Consider the following 8,955-nt stretch of genomic DNA (forward strand, 5'->3'; position numbering starts at 1 on the left):
GTCAAATGCTGTGGCCAAATCTCTGAACATTACCGAAGGATGAGCACCTACCGAAGAATGGCAACCTCTAAGTTTCTTTCTTTCAAACTCACTTGTCATCACAAAGGAATTGTGCTATGAAGAGAACATGTGCAACTATAGTGTTTCTCAGGGAGAATTGAGCCTGCTAATTTCTAAATCCCAATGAGGAAAATAAAATTTCCTTTCAAGCCTTATTTTCAAAAGAGACAACAGAGAATTGACCCTGATGTTTCTTTCTCTATTTAGTACTTCCAAGGTGCTTTAGAAGGGAGATACTTGAGTTGTTTCAACTTACCAGATTCTAGAGGTTTAACAAAAGAAGCCCTTCACCCCCCATGACTCAGCATCTAGCTGTTCCCAACGGTGCATTGCTCACAACTCCCTGAACACACAGGCCGTCCTTCTTGTACGTTTCTCATCCCAGTGCAGATCGGCCACTACTAAGAGACCTGGAATGCTTTCTAGAGCTCAAGGACCACACTGAATAAGGCTACATGGATTCTGCTGCATGCCAACCTGTGACATGTTACAAGAGGAACATTAGCATTAGGGTAGTGTTCAAACGGGTTCGCCAATTGACTCAAGATTACCTAAGGACGGGCACCTACCAAAGAATGGCAACCTCCAAGTTTCTTTCCTAGAAACTCACTTGTCATCACAAATGCAATTGTGCTATGAAGAGAACATGTGCAACTACAGTGTTTCTCAGGGAGAATTGAGCCTGCAAATCTCTAAATCCCAATGAGGAAAATAAAGTTTCCCTTCAATCCTTATATTCAAAAGGCCCATAGAACATTGACCCTGCTTTATCTATCTCTATTTTGTAACTCCATGGTGCTTTAGAAGGCAAATAATTGAGTTGTTTCAACTTGCCACATTCTAGAGGTTTACCAAAAGAAGCCCCTCACTGCCCATGACTCGGAACATAGGTCTTCCCAACGCTGCATTGCTCACAACTCCACAAACACACAGGGCGTCCTTCTTGTACGTTTCTCATCCTAGTGCAGACCGGCCAGTACTAAGAGACCTGGAATTCTTTCTAGAGCTCAAGGATCACACTGAATAAGGCTACATGGATTCAGCTGCCTGCCAACCTGTGGCATGATTCAAGAGGAACGTTAGCTTGAGGCTAGTGGTGAAACGGGTTCGCCAATTCACTCAACATTACCGAAGGATAAGCACCTACCAAAGAATGGCAACCTCCAAGTTTCCTTCCTACAAACTCACTTGTCATAACAAAGGAATTGGGCTATGAAGAGAACATGTGCAACTACAGTGTTTCTCAGGAGAATTGAGCCCACATCTCTCTAAATCCCAAGAAGGTAAATAAAGTTTCCGTTCAATCCGTATTTTCAAAAGAGAAAACAGAGCATTGACCCTGCTGTTTCTTTCTCTATTTTGTACCTCCAAGGTGCTTTAGAAGGGAGATAGTTGAGTTGTTTCAACTTGCCACATTCTACAGGTTTAACAAAAGAAGCCCTTCACTGCCCGTGACTCGGAACCTAGCTCTTCCCAACGTTGCATTGCTCACAACTCCCCACACGGATGGTCCTTCTTGTACGTTTCTCATCCTAGTGCAGACCCGCCTTTACTAAGAGACCTGGAATAACTCCTAAAGCTCAATAACCACACTGAATAAGGCTACATGGATTCAGCTGCATGCCAACCTGTGACATGATACAGGAGGAACTTTAGCTTGAGGGTAGTGGTCAAACGGCTTCGCCAATTCACTGAAGATTACTGAAGGATGGGCACCTACAAAAGAATGGCAACCTCCAAGTTTCTTTCCTAGAAACTCAATTATCATCACAAAGGCAATTGTGCTATGAAGAGTACACATGCGACTACAGTGTTTCTCAGGGAGGACTGAGCCCACAACTCTCTAAATCCCAATGTGGAAAATAAAGTTTCCCTTCAACCTTATATTCAAAAGGGCCCACAAAGCATTGACCCCGCAGTTTCTTCTATATTTTGTACCTCCAAGGTGCTTTAGAAGGGAGATGCTTGACTTGTTTCAACTTGCAACATTCTAGAGGTTTAACAAAAGAAGCCTTCATGCCCCATGACTCGGCATCTAGCTGTTCCCAACGGTACATTGCTCACAACTCCCCGAACACACAGGCTGTCCTTCCTTTACGTTTCTCATCCTAGTGCACACCGGCCAGTACTAAGAGACATGGAATGCTTCCTAGAACACATGAACCACACTGAATAAGGCTACCTGGATTCTGCTGCATGCCAACCTGTGGCATGATAGAAGAAGAACCTTAGCATGAGGCTAGAGGTCAAATGTGTTCGCCAATTCACTGAAGAATACCGAAGAATGACCACCTACCAAAGAATGGCAACCTCCAAGTTTCTTTCCAGAAAATCACTTGTCATCACGAAGGCAAATATGCTCTGAAGAGAACATGTGCAACTACAGTGTTTCTCAGGGAGAATTGAGCCCACAACTCTCTAAATCCCAATGAAGAAAATAAAGTTTCCCTTCAACCTTATATTCAAAAGGGCCCACAGAGCTTTGACCTCGCAGATTCTTTATCTATTTTGTACCTCCAAGGTGCTTTAGAAGGGAGATACTTGAGTTGTTTCAACTTACCAGATTGCAGAGATTTAACAAAAGAAGCCCTTCACCTCCCATCACTCAGCAACTAGCTGTTCCCAACGGTGCATTGCTCACAACTCCCCGAACAAAGAAGCCGTCCTTCCTGTACGTTTCTCAATTTAGTGCAGGCCCGCCAGTACTAAGAGACCTGGAATGCTTCCTAGAGCCAGGAACCACACTAAATAAGGCTACATGGATTCTGCTGCATGACAACCTGTGTCATGATAGAAGAGGAACGTAAGCTTTTGGCTAGCGGTCAAATGTGGTCGCCAATTCACTGAAGATTACCGAAGAATGAGCACCTACCAAAGAATGGCAACCTCCAAGTTTCTTTCCTACAAACTCACTTGTCCTCACAAGGGAATTGTGTTGTGAAGAGAACATGTGCAACTACAGTGTTTCTAAGGGAGAATTGAGCCCGCAACACTCTAACTCCCAATGTGGAAAATAAAGATTCCCTTCAAGCCTTATATACAAAAGGGCACACAGAGCATTAGCCGTGCAGTTTCCTTCTCTATTTTGTAGCTCCAAGGTGCTTCAGTAGGGAGATAGTTGAGTTGTTTCAACTTGCCACATTCTAGAGGTTTACGACAAGAAGCTCTTCACTACCCACGAATCGGCATCTGGCTGTTCCCAATGGTGCATCAGTCACAACATACCGAACACACATGCTGTCCTTCTTGTACGTTTCTCATCCAAGTCATACCGGGCAGTACTAAAATACCTGGAATGCTTCCTAGAACACAGGAACCACACTGAATCAGGCTACATGGATTCTGCTGCATGACATCCTGTGTCATGATAGAAGAGGAACGTTAGCTTCAGATTAGTTGTCAAATGCTGTCGCCAAATCTCTGAAGATTACCGAAGGATGAGCACCTACCAAAGAATGGCAACCTCCAAGTTTCTTTCCTAGAAACCCACTTGTCATCACAAGGGAATTGTGTTATGAAGAGAACATGTGCAACTACAGAGTTTCTCAGGGAGAATTGAGCCTGCAACCCTCTAAATCCCAATGAGTTAAATAAAATTTCCCTTCAAGCCTTATTTTCAAAAGGGCATGCCGAGCATTGACCCTGCTGTTTCTTTCTCTATTTTGTACCTCCAAGGTGCTTTAGAAGGGAGATAATAGAGTTTTTTCAACTTGCCACATTCTAGAGTTTTAACAAAGAAGCCCTTCACTACCCATGACTCGGTATCTAGCTGTTCCCAACGCTGCATTGCTCACAACTCCCCAAACACACGGACGGTCCTTCTTGTACGTTTCTCATCCTAGTGCAGACCCAGCCTTTACTAAGAGACCTGAAATGCTTCATAGAGCTCAAGAACCACACTGAATAAGGCTACATGGTTCTGCTGCATGCCAACCTGTGGCATGATACAAGAGGAACGTTAGCTTGAGGCTAGTGGTCAAATGGGTTCGCCAATTCACTGAAGATTACCGAAGAATGAGCACCTACAAAAGAATGGCAATCTCCAAGTTTCTTTCCTAGAAACTCACTTGTCATCACAAAGGCAATTGTGCTATGAAGAGAACATGTGCAACTACAGTGTTTCTCAGGGAGAGCTGAGCCCGCAACACTCTAAACCAGAAAGAGGAAAATAAAGTTCCCCTTCAAGCCTTATATTCAAAAGGGCCCACAGAGCATTGACCCTGCAGTTTCTTTCCCTATTTTGTACCTCCAATGTTGTTTAGGATGGAGATACTTGAGTTGTTTCAACTTACCACTTTCTACAGGTTTAACAAAAGAAGCCCTTCACCTCCCATTACTCAGCATCTAGCTCTTCCCAACGGTGCATTGCTCACAAGTCCCCGAACACACAGGCCATCCTTCTTGTACGTTTCTCATCCTAGTGCAGACCCAGCCTTTACTAAGAGACCTGGAATGCTTCCTAGAGCCAAGGACCACACTGAATCAGCCTACATGGATTCTGCTGCATGCCAACTTGTGGCATGAGAGAAGAGGAACGTTAGCTTGAGGCTACTGATCAAACGGGTTTGCAAATTCACTCAAGATTACCGAAGGATTAGCACCTACTAAAGAATGGCAACCTCCAAGTTTCTTTCCTAGAAACTCACTTGTCATCACAAAGGCAATTGTGCTATGAAGAGAACACGTGTAACTTCACGGTTTCTCAGGGAGAATTGAGCCCTCAACTCTATAAATCCCAATGTGGAAAATAAAGTTTCCGTTCAAGCCTCTATTTTCAAAAGGGCCCACAGAGCATTGACCCTGCAGGTTCTTTCCCTAATGTGTACCTCCAAGGTTACTTAGAAAGGAGATACTTGAGTTGTTTCAACTTGCCACATTCTAGAGGTTTAACAAAGGAAACTCTTCACCTCCCATGACTAGGCATCTAGCTCTTCCCAACGGTGCGTTGCTCACAATTCCCCGAACACAGAGGCCGTCCTTCTTGTACGTTTCTCACCCTAGTGAAGACCCGCCAGTCCTAAGAGACCTGGAATGCTTCCTAAAGCTCAAGAACCACACTGAATAAGGATACATGGATTCTGCGGCATGACAACCTATGTCACGATAGAAGAGGAACTTTAGCTTGAGGTTAGTGGTCAAATGCTGTTGCCAAATCTCTGAAGATTACGGAAGGATGATCACCTACTAAAGAATGGCAACCTCCAAGTTTCTTTCGTAGAAACATATTGTCATTACAAGGGAATTGTGCTGTGAAAGGAACATGTGCAACTACAGTGTTTCTCAGGGAGAATTGAGCCTGCAACTCTCTAAATCCCAATGAGTTAAATAAAGTTTCCCTTCAAGCCTTTTTTTTACAAGGGCCTGCAGAGCATTGACCCTGCTGTTTCTCTCTCTATTTGGTACCTCCAAGGTGCTTTAGAAGGGAGATACCTGAGTTGTTTCAACTTGCCACATTCTACAGGTTTAAGAAAAGAAGCCCTTCACCTTCCTTGAGTCAGCATCTAGCTGTTCCCAACGGTGTATTTCTCGCAACTCTCCAAACACACAGGCCGTCCTTCTTGTGCGTTTCTCGTTCTAGTGCAGAACCGCCGGTACTAAGATATCTGGAATGCTTCCTAGAGCCAAGTACCACACTGAATAAGGCTACATGGGTTCTGCTGCATGACAACTTGTGTCATGATACAAGAGGAACTTTAGATTGAGGTTAGTGTTCAAATGCTATAGCCAAATCTCTGAAGATTACCAAAGGATTAGCACCTACCAAAGAATCGGAACATCCAAGTTTCTTTCCTAGAAACCCACTTGTCATCACAAGGGAATTGTGTTATGAAGAGAACATGTGCAACTACAGTGTTTCTCAGGGAGAATTGAGGCTGCAACTGTCTAAATCCCAATGAGTTAAATAAAGTTTCCCTTCAAGCCTTATTTTCAAATGGGCCTGCAGAGCATTGACCCTGCTGTTTTTTCTCTATTTTGTACCTCCAAGGTGCTTTAGAAGGGCGATACTTGAGTTGTTTTAACTTGCCACATTCTAGAGGTTTAACAAAAGAAGCCCTTCACTGCCCATGACTCGGCATCTAGCGGTTCCCAACGCTGCATTGCTCACAACTCCCCAAAAACACAGACCATCCTTCTTGTACGTTTCTCATCCTAGTGCAGAACCGCCAGTACTAGGAAACATGGAATGCTTCCAAGAGCTCAAGAACCACACTGAATAAGGCTACATGGATTCTGCTGCATGCTAACCTGTGGCACGATACAAGAGGAACGTTAGCTTGAGGGTAGTGGTCAAATTGGATCGCCAATTCACTGAAGATTTCCAACAATGAGCACCTACCAAAGAATGGCAACCTCCAAGTTTCTTTCATTCAAACTCACTTGCCATCACAAAGGAACTGTGCTATGAAGAAAACATGTGCAACTACAGTGCTTCTCAGGGAGAATTGAGCCTGCAAATTTCTGAATCCCAATGAGGAAAATAAAGTTTCCCTTCAAGCCTTATTTTCAAAAAGGCCCACAGAGCAATGACCCTGGTGTTTCTTTCTCTATTTTGTACCGCCAAGATGCTTTAGAAGGGAGATACTTGAGTTGTTTCAACTAGCCGCATTCTAGAGGTTTACCAAAAGAAGCCCTTCACTACCCATCACTCGGCATCTAGCTGTTCCAAATGGTGCATTGCTCACAAATCCCCGAACATATAGGCCGTCCTTCTTGTACGTTTTTCATCCCAGTGCAGACTGCCCAGTACTAAGAGACCTGATATGCTTCCTAGAGCTCAAGTACCACACTGAATAAGGCTACATGGATTCAGCTGCATGCCGACCTTTGGCATGATACAAGAGGAACGTTAGCTTGAGGCTAGTAGTCAAACTGGTTCACCAATTCACTGAAGATTACGGAAGGATAAGCACCTACCAAAGAATGGCAACCTCCAAGTTTACTTCTTAGAAACTCACTTATCATCACAAAGGCAAGTGTGCTATGAAGAGAATATGTGCAACTACAGTGTTTCTCAGGGAGAATTGAGCCCACAACTCTCTAAATCCCAAAGTGGAAATTAAAGTTTCCCTTCAAGCCTTATATTCAAAAGACCCACAGAGCATTGACCCTGCTGTTTCTTTCTCTATTTTGTACCTCCAAAGTGCTTTAGAAGGGAGATAGTTGAGTTGTTTCAACTTACCAGATTCTAGAGGTTTAACAAAAGAAGCCCATCACCTCCCATGACTCACCATCTAGCTGTTCCCAACGGTGCATTGCTCACAACTCCCCGAACACACAGGCCGTCCTTCTTGTACGTTTCTCAACCTACTGCAGAGCCGCCAGTACCGAGAGACCTGGAATCCTTCCTAGAGCCAGGAACCACACTAAATAAGGCTACATGGATTCTGCTGCATGACAACCTGTGTCATGATAGAAGAGGAACGTTAGCTTGAGGTTAGTGGTCAAATGCTGTGGCCAAATCTCTGAACATTACCGAAGGATGAGCACCTACCGAAGAATGGCAACCTCTAAGTTTCTTTCTTTCAAACTCACTTGTCATCACAAAGGAATTGTGCTATGAAGAGAACATGTGCAACTATAGTGTTTCTCAGGGAGAATTGAGCCTGCTAATTTCTAAATCCCAATGAGGAAAATAAAATTTCCTTTCAAGCCTTATTTTCAAAAGAGACAACAGAGAATTGACCCTGATGTTTCTTTCTCTATTTAGTACTTCCAAGGTGCTTTAGAAGGGAGATACTTGAGTTGTTTCAACTTACCAGATTCTAGAGGTTTAACAAAAGAAGCCCTTCACCCCCCATGACTCAGCATCTAGCTGTTCCCAACGGTGCATTGCTCACAACTCCCTGAACACACAGGCCGTCCTTCTTGTACGTTTCTCATCCCAGTGCAGATCGGCCACTACTAAGAGACCTGGAATGCTTTCTAGAGCTCAAGGACCACACTGAATAAGGCTACATGGATTCTGCTGCATGCCAACCTGTGACATGTTACAAGAGGAACATTAGCATTAGGGTAGTGTTCAAACGGGTTCGCCAATTGACTCAAGATTACCTAAGGACGGGCACCTACCAAAGAATGGCAACCTCCAAGTTTCTTTCCTAGAAACTCACTTGTCATCACAAATGCAATTGTGCTATGAAGAGAACATGTGCAACTACAGTGTTTCTCAGGGAGAATTGAGCCTGCAAATCTCTAAATCCCAATGAGGAAAATAAAGTTTCCCTTCAATCCTTATATTCAAAAGGCCCATAGAACATTGACCCTGCTTTATCTATCTCTATTTTGTAACTCCATGGTGCTTTAGAAGGCAAATAATTGAGTTGTTTCAACTTGCCACATTCTAGAGGTTTACCAAAAGAAGCCCCTCACTGCCCATGACTCGGAACATAGGTCTTCCCAACGCTGCATTGCTCACAACTCCACAAACACACAGGGCGTCCTTCTTGTACGTTTCTCATCCTAGTGCAGACCGGCCAGTACTAAGAGACCTGGAATTCTTTCTAGAGCTCAAGGATCACACTGAATAAGGCTACATGGATTCAGCTGCATGCCAACCTGTGGCATGATTCAAGAGGAACGTTAGCTTGAGGCTAGTGGTGAAACGGGTTCGCCAATTCACTCAACATTACCGAAGGATAAGCACCTACCAAAGAATGGCAACCTCCAAGTTTCCTTCCTACAAACTCACTTGTCATAACAAAGGAATTGGGCTATGAAGAGAACATGTGCAACTACAGTGTTTCTCAGGAGAATTGAGCCCACATCTCTCTAAATCCCAAGAAGGTAAATAAAGTTTCCGTTCAATCCGTATTTTCAAAAGAGAAAACAGAGCATTGACCCTGCTGTTTCTTTCTCTATTTTGTACCTCCAAGGTGCTTTAGAAGGGAGATAGTT

Source organism: Eubalaena glacialis, chromosome 7 (genome assembly GCF_028564815.1).
Source record: "Eubalaena glacialis isolate mEubGla1 chromosome 7, mEubGla1.1.hap2.+ XY, whole genome shotgun sequence".
NCBI classification, from domain to species: domain Eukaryota; kingdom Metazoa; phylum Chordata; class Mammalia; order Artiodactyla; family Balaenidae; genus Eubalaena; species Eubalaena glacialis.